This window comes from Pelodiscus sinensis, chromosome 17 (assembly GCF_052426305.1).
Source record: "Pelodiscus sinensis isolate ZL-2025 chromosome 17, ASM5242630v1, whole genome shotgun sequence".
Lineage (NCBI taxonomy): Eukaryota > Metazoa > Chordata > Testudines > Trionychidae > Pelodiscus > Pelodiscus sinensis.
The window spans coordinates 23306301-23321688 of NC_143068.1; the positions used below are offsets into that span (position 1 = coordinate 23306301).

General features: G+C 42.1%; 1 long non-coding RNA gene across 2 annotated transcripts in view; it reads right to left on the bottom strand.

Annotated features, from left to right (window-relative positions):
• The window catches only part of LOC142818856 (uncharacterized), a 144284-nt gene extending 129404 nt beyond the window's left edge, over nucleotides 1-14880 (bottom strand). Inside the window, exon 1 of one of the 2 annotated variants that reach the window (XR_012896534.2) lies at nucleotides 14514-14879. This is a non-coding gene — a long non-coding RNA (uncharacterized LOC142818856). Of the gene's footprint in view, nucleotides 1-14513 lie in introns of both variants that reach the window. The other variant, XR_012896537.2, reaches the window with a different exon arrangement.
• Nucleotides 14881-15388: the final 508 nt, after the last annotated feature.

A 15388-nucleotide genomic window follows, 5' to 3' on the forward strand; every position in this document is an offset into this window, starting at 1 on the left:
ATAACTTCACATACTGACATTATACAATCACATGAATAGCATATATGGAATCAGAAGAAAGTAGGCTTCTATTGGACACCTTACATGGTCCCCTTTGCACCACTTTTGGGGCCAACACCCCCCCATGGGTGCAGCAGTGATCTGGCTGCTCCCCTCAAAATCCAGTAACGTGACACCTGTTAGCCATCAAATTGTTACTGCTTCCCACTTTTCAACCAGCCAAGGACAAAATCTAGGCTGTATGACAATATTCAAAATGAGACACACAAAATAATTATTTATGTAAGAAACTTACAACGTTGTGGGAATTGTCCCTTTTTTGTAAATCAACTGTTTCTATAATTGCACTCTTATATTCTTTATTATTAAAATATCTTACTCTTTTTAAACACTTTTCATCAGTAGATCTCCAAGCACTTCACAAAGGAGGTTAGCATCATTATATAGCTCTTTTAAAATTTTCCAACGGAAAGCTTTTCTTTCAGGTTGAGGTTAGAAGTGCTTTGGAGGATAGGGTTAAAATTCAAAATGATCTGGGCAAACTGAAGAAATAGACTGAAGTCAATAGGAAGAAAATCAATAAGGAGAAATGCAAAACACTCCATTTAGGAAGAACACATACAAAATAGAAATGGCTGCCTAGGAAGGAGTGCTGTAAAAAGGGACCTATAGTGGATCACAAGCTAAAAACATGCCAATAGTATAACACTGCTGCAAAAAAACCAACCATCTTTCTGGGACGTATTAGCAGGAGTGCTGTAAACTGGTCACCAGAAGTTTAATGAGCACAGATTACCAGAGTTGATTTGAGTCCCACGACTTGAACTCAAATCCGACTTAAGTTGCCTAGGTGACTCGACTTGAGACTCGACTCGGGTTCATTGTTTGTGACTTGAGACTCGACTTGAGACTTGCTAATTTTGTTAAATTGACTTGGTGAAAAAATTGTCCTAAAATGCCGATACTGATGGCTTGTACAAAAGCGACTTGACATTTTTAAAATTAAGACTTGGGACTTGACTCGAAAGTGACTTTAGGGACTCAAGACTCGACTTGAGACTAGAACTGTAGTGACTTGAGACTCGACTTGGACTTGACAATGACGACTTGAAGACAACACTGCTGATTACAATGGAATATCTAGAGCACATTAGTACTCTGTGTAAATTAGACCTTCACAGGAGTATTTTGTCCAGTTCTGAGTATACCATGAGTGCAGGGGACTGGGCTAAATGACTGCTCAAATTTCTTTTCATCCCTATGATTCATTTGAATGTAATGTGGGAAGTGCTGAATTTATACCAAAAAAGTAAACTAAAATTGAACCCCCCCCGCTTAATACTGAAATGTTCTATTTTGATATTTTTTAATGGAAGATTTTGATTTTTTTCTTTTGAAAAAAACCTATTGTTTAGAAATTTCTCTCAATTTTAAAAAAAGGTTTAAAAACCCAACAATGACCCATGATATTTCAGCACATATCCATTGACTCAACACTTCCCCTCCCCCCCTTGAATATTTCATTTTGGTAGGAAATTTTTTAATTCTTCATTTTCTTTCTGATCCGGGACAAAACACATTCTGAAGTAATGGAATATGGAGTGAAGTGGAAAGTCTCATGAAACACACGGCTCTAATTTCTAAAGTAAATAAATGCTGAAGTAAAAGTGAGGGATGTCAAGTTTGTGTGGAAGATAATATCTTTGGCACTAAAATGAGCACTGTATTTAAAATGAAGAAGGACAAGTGCAAGGTACAGCTTACTTGCACAACATGAATGATAGCAAAACATTTAGAAACAGATTTTTTATGTGTGTGCACATGAGTGCACAGCACTTCAGAGCATATAGATCACTGCTATACAAGTGTAAACCCAGGGTTCAGTGCACACATGCTTGCATGCTGGGGTACAAGCCCAATCTTCATGTGCACAGTAGCCCATTGCGCATATCTAAACTCAGGAGCTGGAAAAGTGCATCCTTAAGATGCAAGTAACAAGGCCTTTGGGGCACATGCATATATGAATCACACATACCTGCTACGGTTCTTGAGCCCCTTAAAATTGAGAGCTGTAGGAGCAAGCACATGACCTACAAGAAGCCAAATCTCTCTCAGAAAGGGGCAGCAGATCAGAGAGACCCAGGGTGAGAGAAATTCCATAGTAGCCAGGAAGGTAATAGTCATCCACTCTACCCCATGTGATGGTAGGATTTGGTTTTACTATCCCTCTGTAGATCGAATCTTAAAAAAGATTCCCAGGGGTGGTGGTGGTGATGTTACTACTGTCCTTTCCATCTTATTCCATTGCCACAATTTAAGTATAGCCTTCTCCACACCCGTAATCTCCAGCCTGATTCTGGCCTGCATATTTATACCTGCCTCTGGAAATTTCCACTACATGCATCTGACGAAGTGGGTCTTTGCCCTCGAAAGCTTATGCTCCAACACTTTGGTTAGTCTATAAGGTGCCACAGGACTCCTCGCCGCTTCTCCACACTGTTTCAATTTAACAATATCCCTAGCACTTCTCAAGCCTGCTATTTCACAAATCATTTACTGTTATCAGCCTATTTACCATGTTTATGCTTAATATGTAGGTAAAGAAATGGAATAAATTCAGAATTGTGCTCTTCAGTATTTCATGGATTTCCCCACCCAACACGTTGTGAAGCAATTTTAAATAAACTGCTACACCCAATAAGAAGAGGGTGTATTTTTCTGTAGGAGATGTTGTAACATGTGCTTTTAAAAATAGCATTAGCAAATTTTTCCTTCGCTTTGGCATTTATTGCTATTGGCACCAAATCTGGGCTTATTTTCTTTATGGCTGTCACTTACCTTCATGAAGTTTCAGCAAAATGTCTGTGAAAGAGTAAAGGATTCATAGCATTCCAGCAAGCTTGTTAGTGCCTAGTAGATCAGGGTGAACTATTTGCAGTGGGGCCCTCATCTCAGCTAGGTTCTCTTGGCTCTACTCTAATAAAAATAAACAACAACAATAAATGGGCCTAATTCAGCAAAGCATTTAAGCATGTGCTTACGTTCCCACCCCCAGTTAAGCAAAGCCGCCTGGGTGAAATATTCAGTAATATTCAGCATTGACTTAATATTTCATCAAAATCTATGGTAAAATGCCCATCAACTTCCATGGAATGAGGATTAGGTCGGTGCTGAGTGCTTCGAAAAATTCCATCTTTAAGAACAAAACTTTAAGTGCTTTTCTGAATCTGGGACAATACTAGCTCAGCAGGCTACAATTAACTCAATGTTAGGTGGTAGTATCAGGAAATACCAACTCAGTAATGGAGTGAGGTGAGAGACTTTACCACAGCTCCATCTTAAAGCACAGCATGGTAGCAAATTATTGCTTTTAAGTGCAATGCTATGTGACATGGTTTGGATTGTCGTTGTTGGATCCTGCATTGTAGCAGGCACACCAATGATGCTAAGTTTGAGTGGAGCATTTCACGGCAAGCTCAGAATTTTCATTGTGGCTTGAGGAAAAGAGTGCCAACTGAAATCTCTGGCTATCACAAAGCATGTCACTGACACCATAAAGCACTGGTTCCACAGAAAAAATAATCCAGGTTGCTGCACACTTGGTCCTTTAGTTTTATTGATTGGTTTTCTGCATTCATTCTAAAGACAAAGGAGTTTTTTTAGTGCAAAAATGACTGGGGAAAAATAATTCAGGATAACATAGGGTATGTCTACACTACAATGTTAGTTTGAACTAACGGATGTTAGTTCGAACTAACATTCATAGCCGCTACACTAGCGCTCCGCTAGTTCGAATTTGAATCGAACTAGCGGAGCGCTTAGTTCGAACTAGGAAAACCTCATTTTACGAGGCGTAAGCCTAGTTCGAACATACTAATTCGAATTAAGGGGTGTGTAGCCCCTTAATTCGAACTAGTGGGAGGCTAGCCCTCCCCAGGTTTCCCTGGTGGCCACTCTGGCCAACACCAGGGAAACTCTATGCCCCCCTCCCGGCCCCGGACCCCTTAAAGGGGCACGGGCTGGCTATGGTGCCCATGCCAGGTGCAAGCCTGCCAGCACCCAGCCAGCAGACCCTGCACCTGGCATGGCACAGAGCCGCCCACCCGATGTCCCCCAGCCCACCCCTTCTTCCCGGGACCAGGCTGGCGGCTCCCGGGAGCTTGCCCTGGACCACAAGAGGCGGGCAACTTCCTGGGCTAGTGCGGACATCGTGGACCTCGTCCACGATCTCCGCACTAGGCACAGGAAAGTGGCCGGCTAGGGCAGGAGAGCTGCCAGCCTGGCCACCCAGGAGCAGGTGTGCATGAAAATCAAGGGGGTCCACTGAGACCCCCGACCCTGAGCCCTGAGCTTACAATGGCCGTACTGGGTCAGACCAAAGGTCCATCTAGCCCAGTAGCCTGTCTGCCGACAGCAGCCAACCCTAGGGATCCTGGAGGGGATGGACCGAAGACAGTGACCAAGCCATTTGTCTCGTGCCATCCCTCTCCAGCCTTCCACAAACCTTGGGCAGGGACACCACTCCTACCCCCTGGCTAAGACTACTCCATGGACCCAACCTCCATGACTTGATCTCACTTCCCTTTAAACTCTGTTCTAGTTGTAGCCTTCACAGCCTCCTGCAGCAAGGAGTTCCACAGGTTGACTCTTTGCTTTGTGAAGAACAACTTTCTCTTACTAGTTTGAAGCCTGCTACCCATTCCTTTCCTTTGGTGTCCTCTAGTCCTTCTTTATGGGAACTCATGAAGAACTTTTCTGAATGCACCCTCTCCACCCAACCCCTGCTTTTAGAGACTTCTATCCTGTCCCCGCTCCATCTCCTCTTTTCTAAGCTGAACAGTCCCAGTCTCTGTAGCCTCTCTTCATCTGGGACCTGTTCCCAACTCCTGATCATGTTAGTTGCCCTCCCCTCTCCCAGCCTTTCTCTTCCCCTCTCCCACCTCCTTTTCCCAGTCTCCCCCAGTTTTGTTCAATAAAGACAGAGTCAATGTTGGAAGAAACGTTATCTTTATTTTGTACATCAATAAGAAGGGGGGCTAGGGAAGGGTAAGTGGAAGGAGGTGAGGGAGGAATGGGGTACGAGCCCCCGATGGGGAGGACTGGGCTGGCTCTGCAGGCTTCTGGGGGTGGAAGCTCTCCTGCAGCCCCCCAATTGCCCCCTCTCCCCAGATGGCAGCCTGTGACAAGTGCAGCCGGGCTGATGGCCGAGTGCTGTGATGTGCCCAGTGTGGGCACTCCGGGCACTCCAAGCCAGGACTGCTTTGCAAGCGGGGCACCCCTTAGAACTGTCTGTCTGGGGTGGGGGTCGGGACCCTTTAAGCGCAGCCCTCGGCTAGCCTGAGACAGCATCTCCACGCTCTAAGTCCTCCTCTGATGCCCTGCCGGCACTGCTTCCGGCCATCCTTAAGCCCTGTTCAGGGTCCACTCAATGTGGACTTGCTAGTTCGAATTAGCAAAACGCTAATTCGAACTAGTTTTTAGTTCTAGACGCGTTAGTTCGAATTAACTAATTCGAACTAAGTTAGTTCAAATTAACGTTGTAGTGTAGACGTACCCATATTTACAACTTTTAAAGTATATACACGAAAGAGAAATGACTATTGTTTTATTGTTATTACTACTCATAATTTTTAAATAGAGTCACTAAAATACACACAGAAACTAAAAACCTGAGCAGTATACAAAGGAAAAGTTTCAGCTTGATTTCAGATCAGCAAAACTTGGGGCATAATTTTGCTAATACAAATACAGACCCAGAGAAGCAGGCTGCTTGTTGTGGAGATGGCAGACAGTCCAGGGAATAAAGGACTGTGCATTCTAACTAACCCAGCATTTTTATTGTTTTTAAAAGATATTGCCAGTATGAATATGCGATAAGCTAGATACCCAGACACCATAAACACTGGATGAATGTCCACAGAGAGAGCCCAAACTATTAGCGCAATTTAATAAAATGAATCAGCACCAAATAAAGGGAGAACTCCAAGGACATTTAAAAACAGAGTTTCAAACTCATATAAAAGACTGACAAGGCCTTTTTTCCAAAGTCAGCTTCAAATGTGGCACCCACATGTTTTATGAATGCAATAAGGCAGGTAGGTCAGTTCTGGATGAAATCCTTCTCCCCCTCTTTACACCAGGTGGAAAGGACTGTTTGTAGGGAAATGTCCTTCTGACTTACCAAAACACACCCCATCCATTTGCTTTAAAATGGTCAAAATTGAAGGATACGTTATTTGTCAGCTTTCAAAATTGTGCTTTCCTGCTTTAAATTCACAAGTAGTTGTGCATGCAAAGACGGTATCTGTGCATTCATCTCAGTTGTGTTCACTAGCTAAATGCTTATGGTGAGTTTCTCTAAATGGTAAAGTACAGAATTAGCAATTCAGGTGGAGAGGAAGAGGCTAAGGTGGCTTTAAGTCACCTTTGCCTCTTTATTATGATGTACTGCTTAGTGGCTCCTGGTTCTAATTAGTATCTAGATACTTACAGTAAATGGTCCACGTAACAGTAGTATCTGAACAAATCCAAAACTTTAACCTCATTGGACTGTTGTGGGAAGTACTATTATTATCCCTGTTTTACAAATAGAGAATGAGATTTTAAGTGAAAGTCACCCAAGATGCCCAAGGAAGAGCCAAAGATAAACCCAGATCTTCAAAATCTCTATCCAGTCTCAAACCACAAGGTCGTGTTACACTAGTTAAACCAGTGGATACGGGGGAGAGACTGTAAAGAAACCAGGAAAAAGACCAGGAAGGAAAAACAGACCAAGTGAAAATGCCTGGACAGGGAGGACATAATCAGTAAACAACTAGCATCAAAGTAAACATTAAGAAAAATTCAGAAGTAGCTGAGATTAGAGATCTTGGAAGACTTAAGCCACTGATATAATTATAGTTCCAATTTACAAGGATATGAAGAGAGCAAATAGACAGCAGAATTTCGTACATACCATCTGAGCAGAAGGATTTTCACATTAAAATGATAAAACTGAATCCCAAAAGGTTTAAAAACTCATCAGTGCAAAAAGGAAGATTTCCACTAGCTGGATACAACCCGAGATTGACTGGGCCAGATTCTCATTTATGGGTATGTTTATACTCCAGCTAGGGATGTACTTCTCAGCTCAGGTAGACAGATTCACATTAGCTTTGCTTGAGTTAGCACACTAAAAATAGCATTGTAGCGCGACCAGCATAGTCATAAGCTCAGCTAGCTGCATGTGTACAAACTCACCTGGAGCCTGGTACATAGTCAAATGGTTAGCCTGAGCTGCTGTGCCACTCACAGCACACTGTTATTTTTTGCACACTACCTCGAGTAGAACTAGTGCATATCTGAATTGCAGTGGCAGTGTAAGCCACAACACTGTGGCAGTACTGAAGGACTACAAAGTGATTGGAAATATAAACCTTCTGTAAACTGCCAGAAAACTGTAACGGGGACTTCGTGTAAATGAAAATCGTGTCCATTAAGTGGTAAGAACCTCATGTTGTGACATAAATATGTAGCTGCATCAAGGGATGTAATAGTGTAGTCAATTAATGGATAAGCAAAAGCTTATAGGTTAAAGCTATAGACTACATGTATTTCCTCCCCTCCCCCTTTGCCAGTCAATTTTTTAGCAGGCTCAGTCCAGACTAAGTCCTGGCTCATGCCATATTCAGGACCTATCCTTGATGTGGCTCTGCATTTAAAGTGCATTAGGAGCCAGGTGGGCAGGCAGCCTAGATCAGTTCCAGCTCGCACAGGGTCTGGGAGCTCAGCCCCGCCCCTTCCCCCGGACCTCATGTTGTGCAGACGGGGGAAGGGGTGACAGGCAGCCGGTCCGCGAGGGGAGCTGGTTTTTAAACTGGCTCCCCTCATGGACCACCTCCCACCTGGCACCGTGCACTGGCTGCCAGCCTCATCCCTGGGAACTATAGAATAGTCGACTGATAAAAATTCATGAGGTTAATTGACTATTCAATTGACCGATATTTAACATCCCTAGCTGCATTGCAGCAATCATAACTTAGGACATACCCAAACATAACTGTTTTAAAAGTTCATTTTGTATATGAAGCTGACCTTAAGCCTACCTTCCAGGTCTCGTATAGACCTGGCCAAGAGAATCTGACTGAGCATCTAAGGCCAGGTCAATACTAGAACTGGAGTGTCTGCTTAAGTTATGCAATTCCAGGTAGGTGAATAACGTAGCTGGAGTTAACATATCTTAAGCTGAGCTTGGTGCAGTCTTCACAATGGGAGGCCAATGGGAGCAAATGCTCCTGTCAGCTTCCCTTACTCCCTATGACTGACAAGAGTACCGGCACCAACCAGGGAGGCCCTCAGCATTGAATTTAGCAGGTCTTTACTAGACCCATTAAATCGAACACCAGAAGATCAATCTCTGGCACATAAGTATAGATGTGGCCTAAACAACTAAGTGGGTAGAAATTAGACCTAGAGAGAGAAACCAACACAAATCCTAAAGAGCAAATTTTCCCAAAGAACAAATTTTGGAAGGATGTGAGAAATGGTGAGATGAAAGGAACAAAGCAGTAGAAGTGAAAAGAAAACATGTGAAGATAAATTAATGACGGCCGTAGGTTTATGTATCCCACTTCCAACAATAAATATGCTAAGATTAAAAAAAAATCAATATTTATGAACAACAATGTGCAAAAAGTAATCAAGGTTATGAAAGAGGCTTTGGGGAGGTATAAAACATCAGACAGCAAGAACTGGAGAGGTGACAGAATGCAGCCAAGAGTATAAATAAGATAAGAAAGGCTGAGGTAGAGAAAGAAAGGAAGATTACATGCACATTTAAGATAAATAGTAGAACATTTGTCAAGCACATGAAGAATGAGATGTGTTGGTGAAAAATGGACTAAAACCCTTGAGACATCTAGCATGATTTATCAACAGTAGAAAATGATACTGTTAAAATACAGTTTCTGGCCAATGGGAGCTATGAGATTGGTGGCAAGGCAGCATGTGAAGCCTGTCTCAGAGACACATGGCCCTGCAGCCAGCTTCTCTGAGCAGCGTGCGGGGGCAGGGCAGGCAGGGAGCCTGCCCGTGGCTCCCACTGGGCTGTAGGCTGGATCCAGTGGCTTGACAGGGTCTGCAGGTTGTATTTTGGCCACCCCTGCTCTACATGGTATTCCTCTTTTGGATCAGAAAAAGTACTAAAAAGTATGGTGAAGTCTGAATGTAGCTCTGCGTGTTATTGTGTTAATTGCACCCACATTGGGAAGGAGACTGAGCTGTGCTAATATGAATTTTCAATGTTATCAATGGAGTAAAGATTTCCTCAATACAAAATAACATTTCATTGTGTTGTGAGAGTGCAAGTTACAGAGCCAAGTAAATCATGTGCCAAAAATAACTATGTTCACAGAATGGCCAGAGACAGCTTGTTTTTATTGCATTCTTATTTTAAATTCTTGGAAAAGGCAATTCATCGAGAGAATGAAAATTACACAAAATTCTCTCAAAACTTCAAAGTCCAAAATGCAAGCTGTATCCTTTAGATGAGATTGTTCGCCTATGTCCTATGACACTGTTTGTGTTATCTGACTAGGTGAATGAAACATTTATACGTCTCAGAGCAGTAGCCATGGTAATCTGTACTTTTTAAAACAATGAATAGTCCTGTGGCACCTTAGAGATTAACAAATATCTGGGATCATGAGCTTTCGTGGGTAAAACACACTTCATCATCTATAGATAGTATATATCCTATACATTTGTTAGTCTCTAAGGTGCCAGAGGACTACTCGTTATTTATAATAAGGTTTTTGTTGCACATGGCAATGCAGATTTCCAAGAGCTATTGAGAACATGAGCTTAAAATTTGCTTTGCTCTGGGCTGTGCATGAAATGAGAATATGCAAGGAGCTCAAACGCAGCTGAAACTAATTTGTTTCAAATATTCATGTGCATTTACTTCTAGTATTGCCTGAGCTCAAGCAAGTAACCTTTGTGACCCCACGTTATTATGAGACAAATCCTTACTTAATGTAGTACGAAGCAGAACAAGCAGGAGACCTAGAACATTTTAGATTTAGTTAAGAAGAGTCCTTGCAGGGTAACAGAAAGGAGATCAAGAGTTCAACAAAGCAGAGAGATTTCATTTTTATGAAATAATGGAACAGAAAAGCTGTGTACATGCACGTGGGCTTCAGGCAGACGCAAGACAGAGTTTTGCTCCAGGAGGTCAGTGACATGGAAATGATGAGCGAACTGCTTGAATGAATGAAGGTTAGTTTGGATAGAGAAGACAATGTGAACATAGATACAAATAATTTGAGATGGAGCAAGGTACCCAGTGGAGTATCATCGAGGCTCCCTATAGACATCAATTTTATTCATTCTGGACCCACTCCAAAGCCCACTGAAATCAATGGAAAGATTGCCATTGGTTTCAATCTGCTTTGGGCGTAGCCTTTAAAGAGTGTCATCATTTTAATAATCTCCTAGGCCCCGATTCAGCCAAGCACTTTAGCATAGGCTTACTTTTAGATGTACCTTTAAGTCTCACTGAGGCTTATGTGCTTTGCTGAATAGGGATGGACTGCTGCAATGGGTCCTTCAGCTCCTAATAACTCCAAAAATATTGTCCAAAAAGGGGGAAGGAGGCAGGAGATTCCAAATGGCAGCCTGGATGTTTTCCCAAATGAAGCAAGTAAAATTTTAAAATATGCCTTTCAAATACATGATTCTATTCAGATGCTTATAATAAATAATAACATGTATTAATGTAATAAACAATAATAAAATGTTTTAATGATGCACAATAATATCACCAAAGATAAGAATTAAAAAGGAGCAAGAAACAAGTAAAATTATATCACTGTAGGTGTCTCAGAGTAATTGGATATATATTTTTATAATAGTCAAAGAGGGCACAGGGAAAGCATGCTGATGATATCAAGAATCAGAACAATAGCAGGCTTTTATATTTAACTGAAGGTTTTTTCCCCCCGAACAGAAACAGTCCCTGCCATATTGCGTTCTTAAGATACAAGACAGATCCCTGTTACTGTGACAGTCAGAGTAGCTTAAGGACTTGCTCTCACCTCTGTTTATTTTGCAGGATGCTAATAAACCCCACCACTTCCTGCTGTTCTCTACTCTCCTGTTGACTGCTGATTTTAGAAACTTCCTTCTCCTCCTCCCCTCCAAACATCTACATACGATACCTGGAAAGTGGGGCACATCTCTGCTTTATTAGCTAACACAAGAGGAGGGTGAACAATCCAGCAGTAAAGAAGTATATTGAAAGGAACAATGGGAAAACATCCCCTTTGGCAAGGAAAGTGTCTCAAAGGCAGCACAGCAATAAAGAAGCAAGTTTCCCCCTCATCCATCCAGTGCTGATCTTACTGCCATACTGGGAGGCAGAGAGTGATGACTGTTTGAAGAGACCACAATTAAAGTGAGACACTGCACAGGTTGCCTTTGTATGGAGGTATCTTTCTACTTAGATGGATATCCAGTCAAATGAACACACCGGTGCCCTGTGCATTCAGGAGAGAAACAACAGAATTTGGGTCTCTGGTAATTACAAAATAGAGCATGCTGGTTTTTAATGCCAAGTGACATTTTTATTTCCACCTGTGCCTCAGGGACTTTACCTATCCCTAGACATAATAGTACTTACCTACCTCCCACAGTGTTTAGAAAATTATTTAATATTTTGAAAGTACTTTGAACAACTAAAATATTATCCAGTACAAGTACTCACTATTCTTAGCATTGCAGTTCCATATAAGGAATTACTCCTTTTTTAAAAATATATAAGTGGTGTTATATCTTAGTTTTTCCTATACTAATAGCTTAGAGATAATTGACCAATTCAGGTATAGTTTCTGCACCTGATTTACATTTCTGTCTATTTAACTAGCATAAATAACTGGTCCCTAAAAACATAATAGAATACCAGAGGGGATGCTCCTATCTCCTTTTTTTCTACTGCTTGACTCTGCAGCTATAAGGCTGGGATTATCTGTGATAATAGTTTCAGTCTAGACAGGGCGCAGTATGTCCTCGCACTGCAGAGAAATGAAGACCTGAGGCAGTCTGTAAATCTCATAAACTCTTGGGTTATGAGGAAGAACTGAAAAGGGTAGAGCAGTGTCAATTATTTAGTGCCCACTGCACTAAATGGCAATTTTAGCAGAAGATGGATTATCAAAGAGTTCAGTGGTCATACTTGTCCCGCTGAGGGTTCAACTATGGTCCATAATCTCTCATTTGCATTTTAAATTTAACAGGAGGATGGCAGATGTCCAAAGAGAAATTTGCACCCACAATATGAGTAGCAAAGTTCTTGCTCCCTCAACCACAGGATGTTCCTTTTTGGTTCTCCAGGCAGGGCTGCCTACTTATAGACCTCAACGGTCCCAGTTTGAACCTCAGCTCTGACAATGTTCAGGACAAACAAAGTGGACTAAATTCTTTCCCTACACCACTTGTATGCCAGGACCATAATAAATCAACTCACTCTGGTGGAATAACTCCTGATTTACACTGTCATAGCAGAATGGAGAATTGGGTCTCCATTGGTCATGAGACCCTATTTTAGGTTACAGCCCAATCAAGAGTCTGGTCATCACATGGTATATTAAGTTTTAAGAATTTTAAAGTCTGAGAGACTGCAATCCAATGAAATAACACTCTTCTCTATTTAAAATAGACTTTATCATGGCTATTTTTGTTTGCATTCCCAAGCAGGCAGACATTTAGTTGCACAGTTTCCCCCTTGTAGTCCATAGTTCTTCAGGCAACTGAAAACTCATTGACGCATGTGCACATCCCACTGCCTGACTTAGCAGCACTTTTTGGCTGGAGTTTGCTTGAGCGAGAACATCAGAACTGGACCCTGCAAAGGAAAATACTCTTCATTTGAAATGTAAAATGCAGCTTCTAATGTTCAGCTCACAGGATGGGTTGGGGTGTCTAGAAAGGATTCTCCTTGCAGGTATATTCAGAGTTCTCTTGAGTAAAAGAGATTGGTCACTCTGCTTCTGCTGTCCACATGGACTTGTTTGAGTCTGGCCCAGAGAACAGGAATATCTCAGCTTCTCCACAGCTGACTACGATTTTCCTACATAGCAACTCAACAATAGATTTTCCTATTCCCCAGGCTGCAAATTAAAGTGCTGTCTTTATGAAGACTAATATTCTGAAAGAGCCAGATAGTAGGTTCTCCAGAGAAAGGCCCAACAAAATAAAATATCAGCTATAAAATAGGCTCCTATTGTGGACACGTCAGGAAAACTTCAGACTTCTGCTTTTACCATTCCTTTTTGAGTCACTGGCTGCAGATCACAAACTGTGATTGTCCTTTGTTACAATCATCATCAAGATCTCAGGTAAATAACATTCTGTCTGATCCCTTCAAATTCTAGGAGACATTGGGCTGGGATTGGTCTTGAGTAGAAATCCTACATTTTTGAAGCAGGTCTAAGCCTGCCACCTTATTTGAGTCTCTCCCACACAGAAACCAATGATGCATGTTGCAGCTTTATTTCTGTCTGAGGCTGCTGCTTCTTCAGCTGGAATTTCAGTGTTAGGCAATTTAAAACAATTTCACAGCAGCATGAGAAATAGGGCCTGTTTCTGAAGCCTGCTGAAAACTTCCATTGACTTCAATGGGCTATGGCTCAGGCCCATATTGAAGAAATATACAATAAAAACACAGTCCAGAATATTTGACAGAATGCAGAGCAAATGGATGCACATTCATTCCTGCTGTGTCTCATAAACAGATGCATAGCTAGATACATTTAATGTACTATTGCTTCTACATTTCTTTACCACTTTGTAATCTTTATTAGTATTAGGTCAGATTTTTAAGTGGCACAAATCAAACAGCTCCATTGATTTAAATGGTGTGGAGCCCCCTTTTTCCTCCCTGAGTTACTGGGGAGCAGGTCACACTCACAGGTGTGTCTGGGCGTTTGATGGTTTTAACCCAAAAGGAGATCCTGAGCACCCCAGTGGTGATGGTGTTTAGTTGGGGAAAGCCCTATCCACCCCCTTGCTGCAGTCCCTTGCTCATAATGAATGTACAATGGTGGTGCCTCCACCTGGCTGGCCTTGTACACACTTACTGGTGTACCTTGAGAGCCTCCAGGAATATACTCATTCCAGCTATAATCTGGATCTAATTCCAGAACAACAACTACAAATCATATACATCTAATAGATTACATTAAAATAAACAATCTTTACTTAACTTAAATAAACAGGGTTTAACAGATTAACAATGAATAGCATTAACAAAGTGCACAACAATAATCGGAACATCTATATCTAGCATTTGCACTGCCAACATTGATCCCACCCCAGGTGCACAGCCCTGGACTTAGAGTCCCAAACTCTTGCTTGCGTGGGCACGCTTGAAGAACTGCAGCTGTAGTGGAGATTCTCCACAGAAAGTGTGTACGAGGATCCAAGCTAGGCAGCAGCTCTTTCCCAGGCAGCACCCTTCCCAAAAAGGCCCAATCACTTACAGCCTCATGATGTGCCTATCAGAAGCAGCCTGCTAGATCCCAGCTCCAAAGGGCAGTCCCAGTCTGCAGCTGCATTCCAACAGCCCCTGGACTGGATCAAACTCCTCCACAGCAGCCTGTTCCCAAAATCCAAGGGCAGAGTCGCAGACTGCTAGGCCTCTCTTTTCATGCACATGGAGAGCCTCTGATCTCCTACACAAGAGTAACTTCCTTCTTGTTTCTCCCAAGGGCTCATGGGAATTGTAGTCTGTGAGGCTGGATTGTAGCATACAGGGGCTACATCTACACTGGCATGATTTTCTGGAAATGCTTTTAACGGAAAAGTTTTCCATTAAAAGCATTTTCGGAAAAGCGCGTCTAGATTGGCAGGATGCTTTTCCGCAAAAGCACTTTTTGCAGAAAAGCATCCGTGGCCAATCTAGACGCGCTTTTCCACAAAAAAGCCCTGATCGCCATTTTCACGATTGGGGCTTTTTTGCGGAAAACAAATCTCTGCTGTCTACACTGGCTCTTTTGCGCAAAAGTTTTTCAGAAAAAGACTTTTGCCCAAACAGGAGCAGCATAGTATTTCCGCAAAAGCACTGACAATCTTACATCAGATCATCAGTGCTTTTGTGGAAATTCAAGCGGCCAGTGTAGACAGCTGGCAAGTTTTTCCGTAAAAGCAGGTGATTTTGCGGAAAAACTTGCCAGTCTAGACACAGCCAGGGACTTTCCAGAAAATAAGAAGAGACACCTTTAGTAAGTGGACTACAGGTGCTATACCCATTTACACAGCCTGGGGACCTGGTCTACTATTTTTTAAAAAACAGAGTAAGGCCCAGATTTGTAAAGGTAATTTAGACATTGCTGTACTAACCCTGTGATGCCTAACT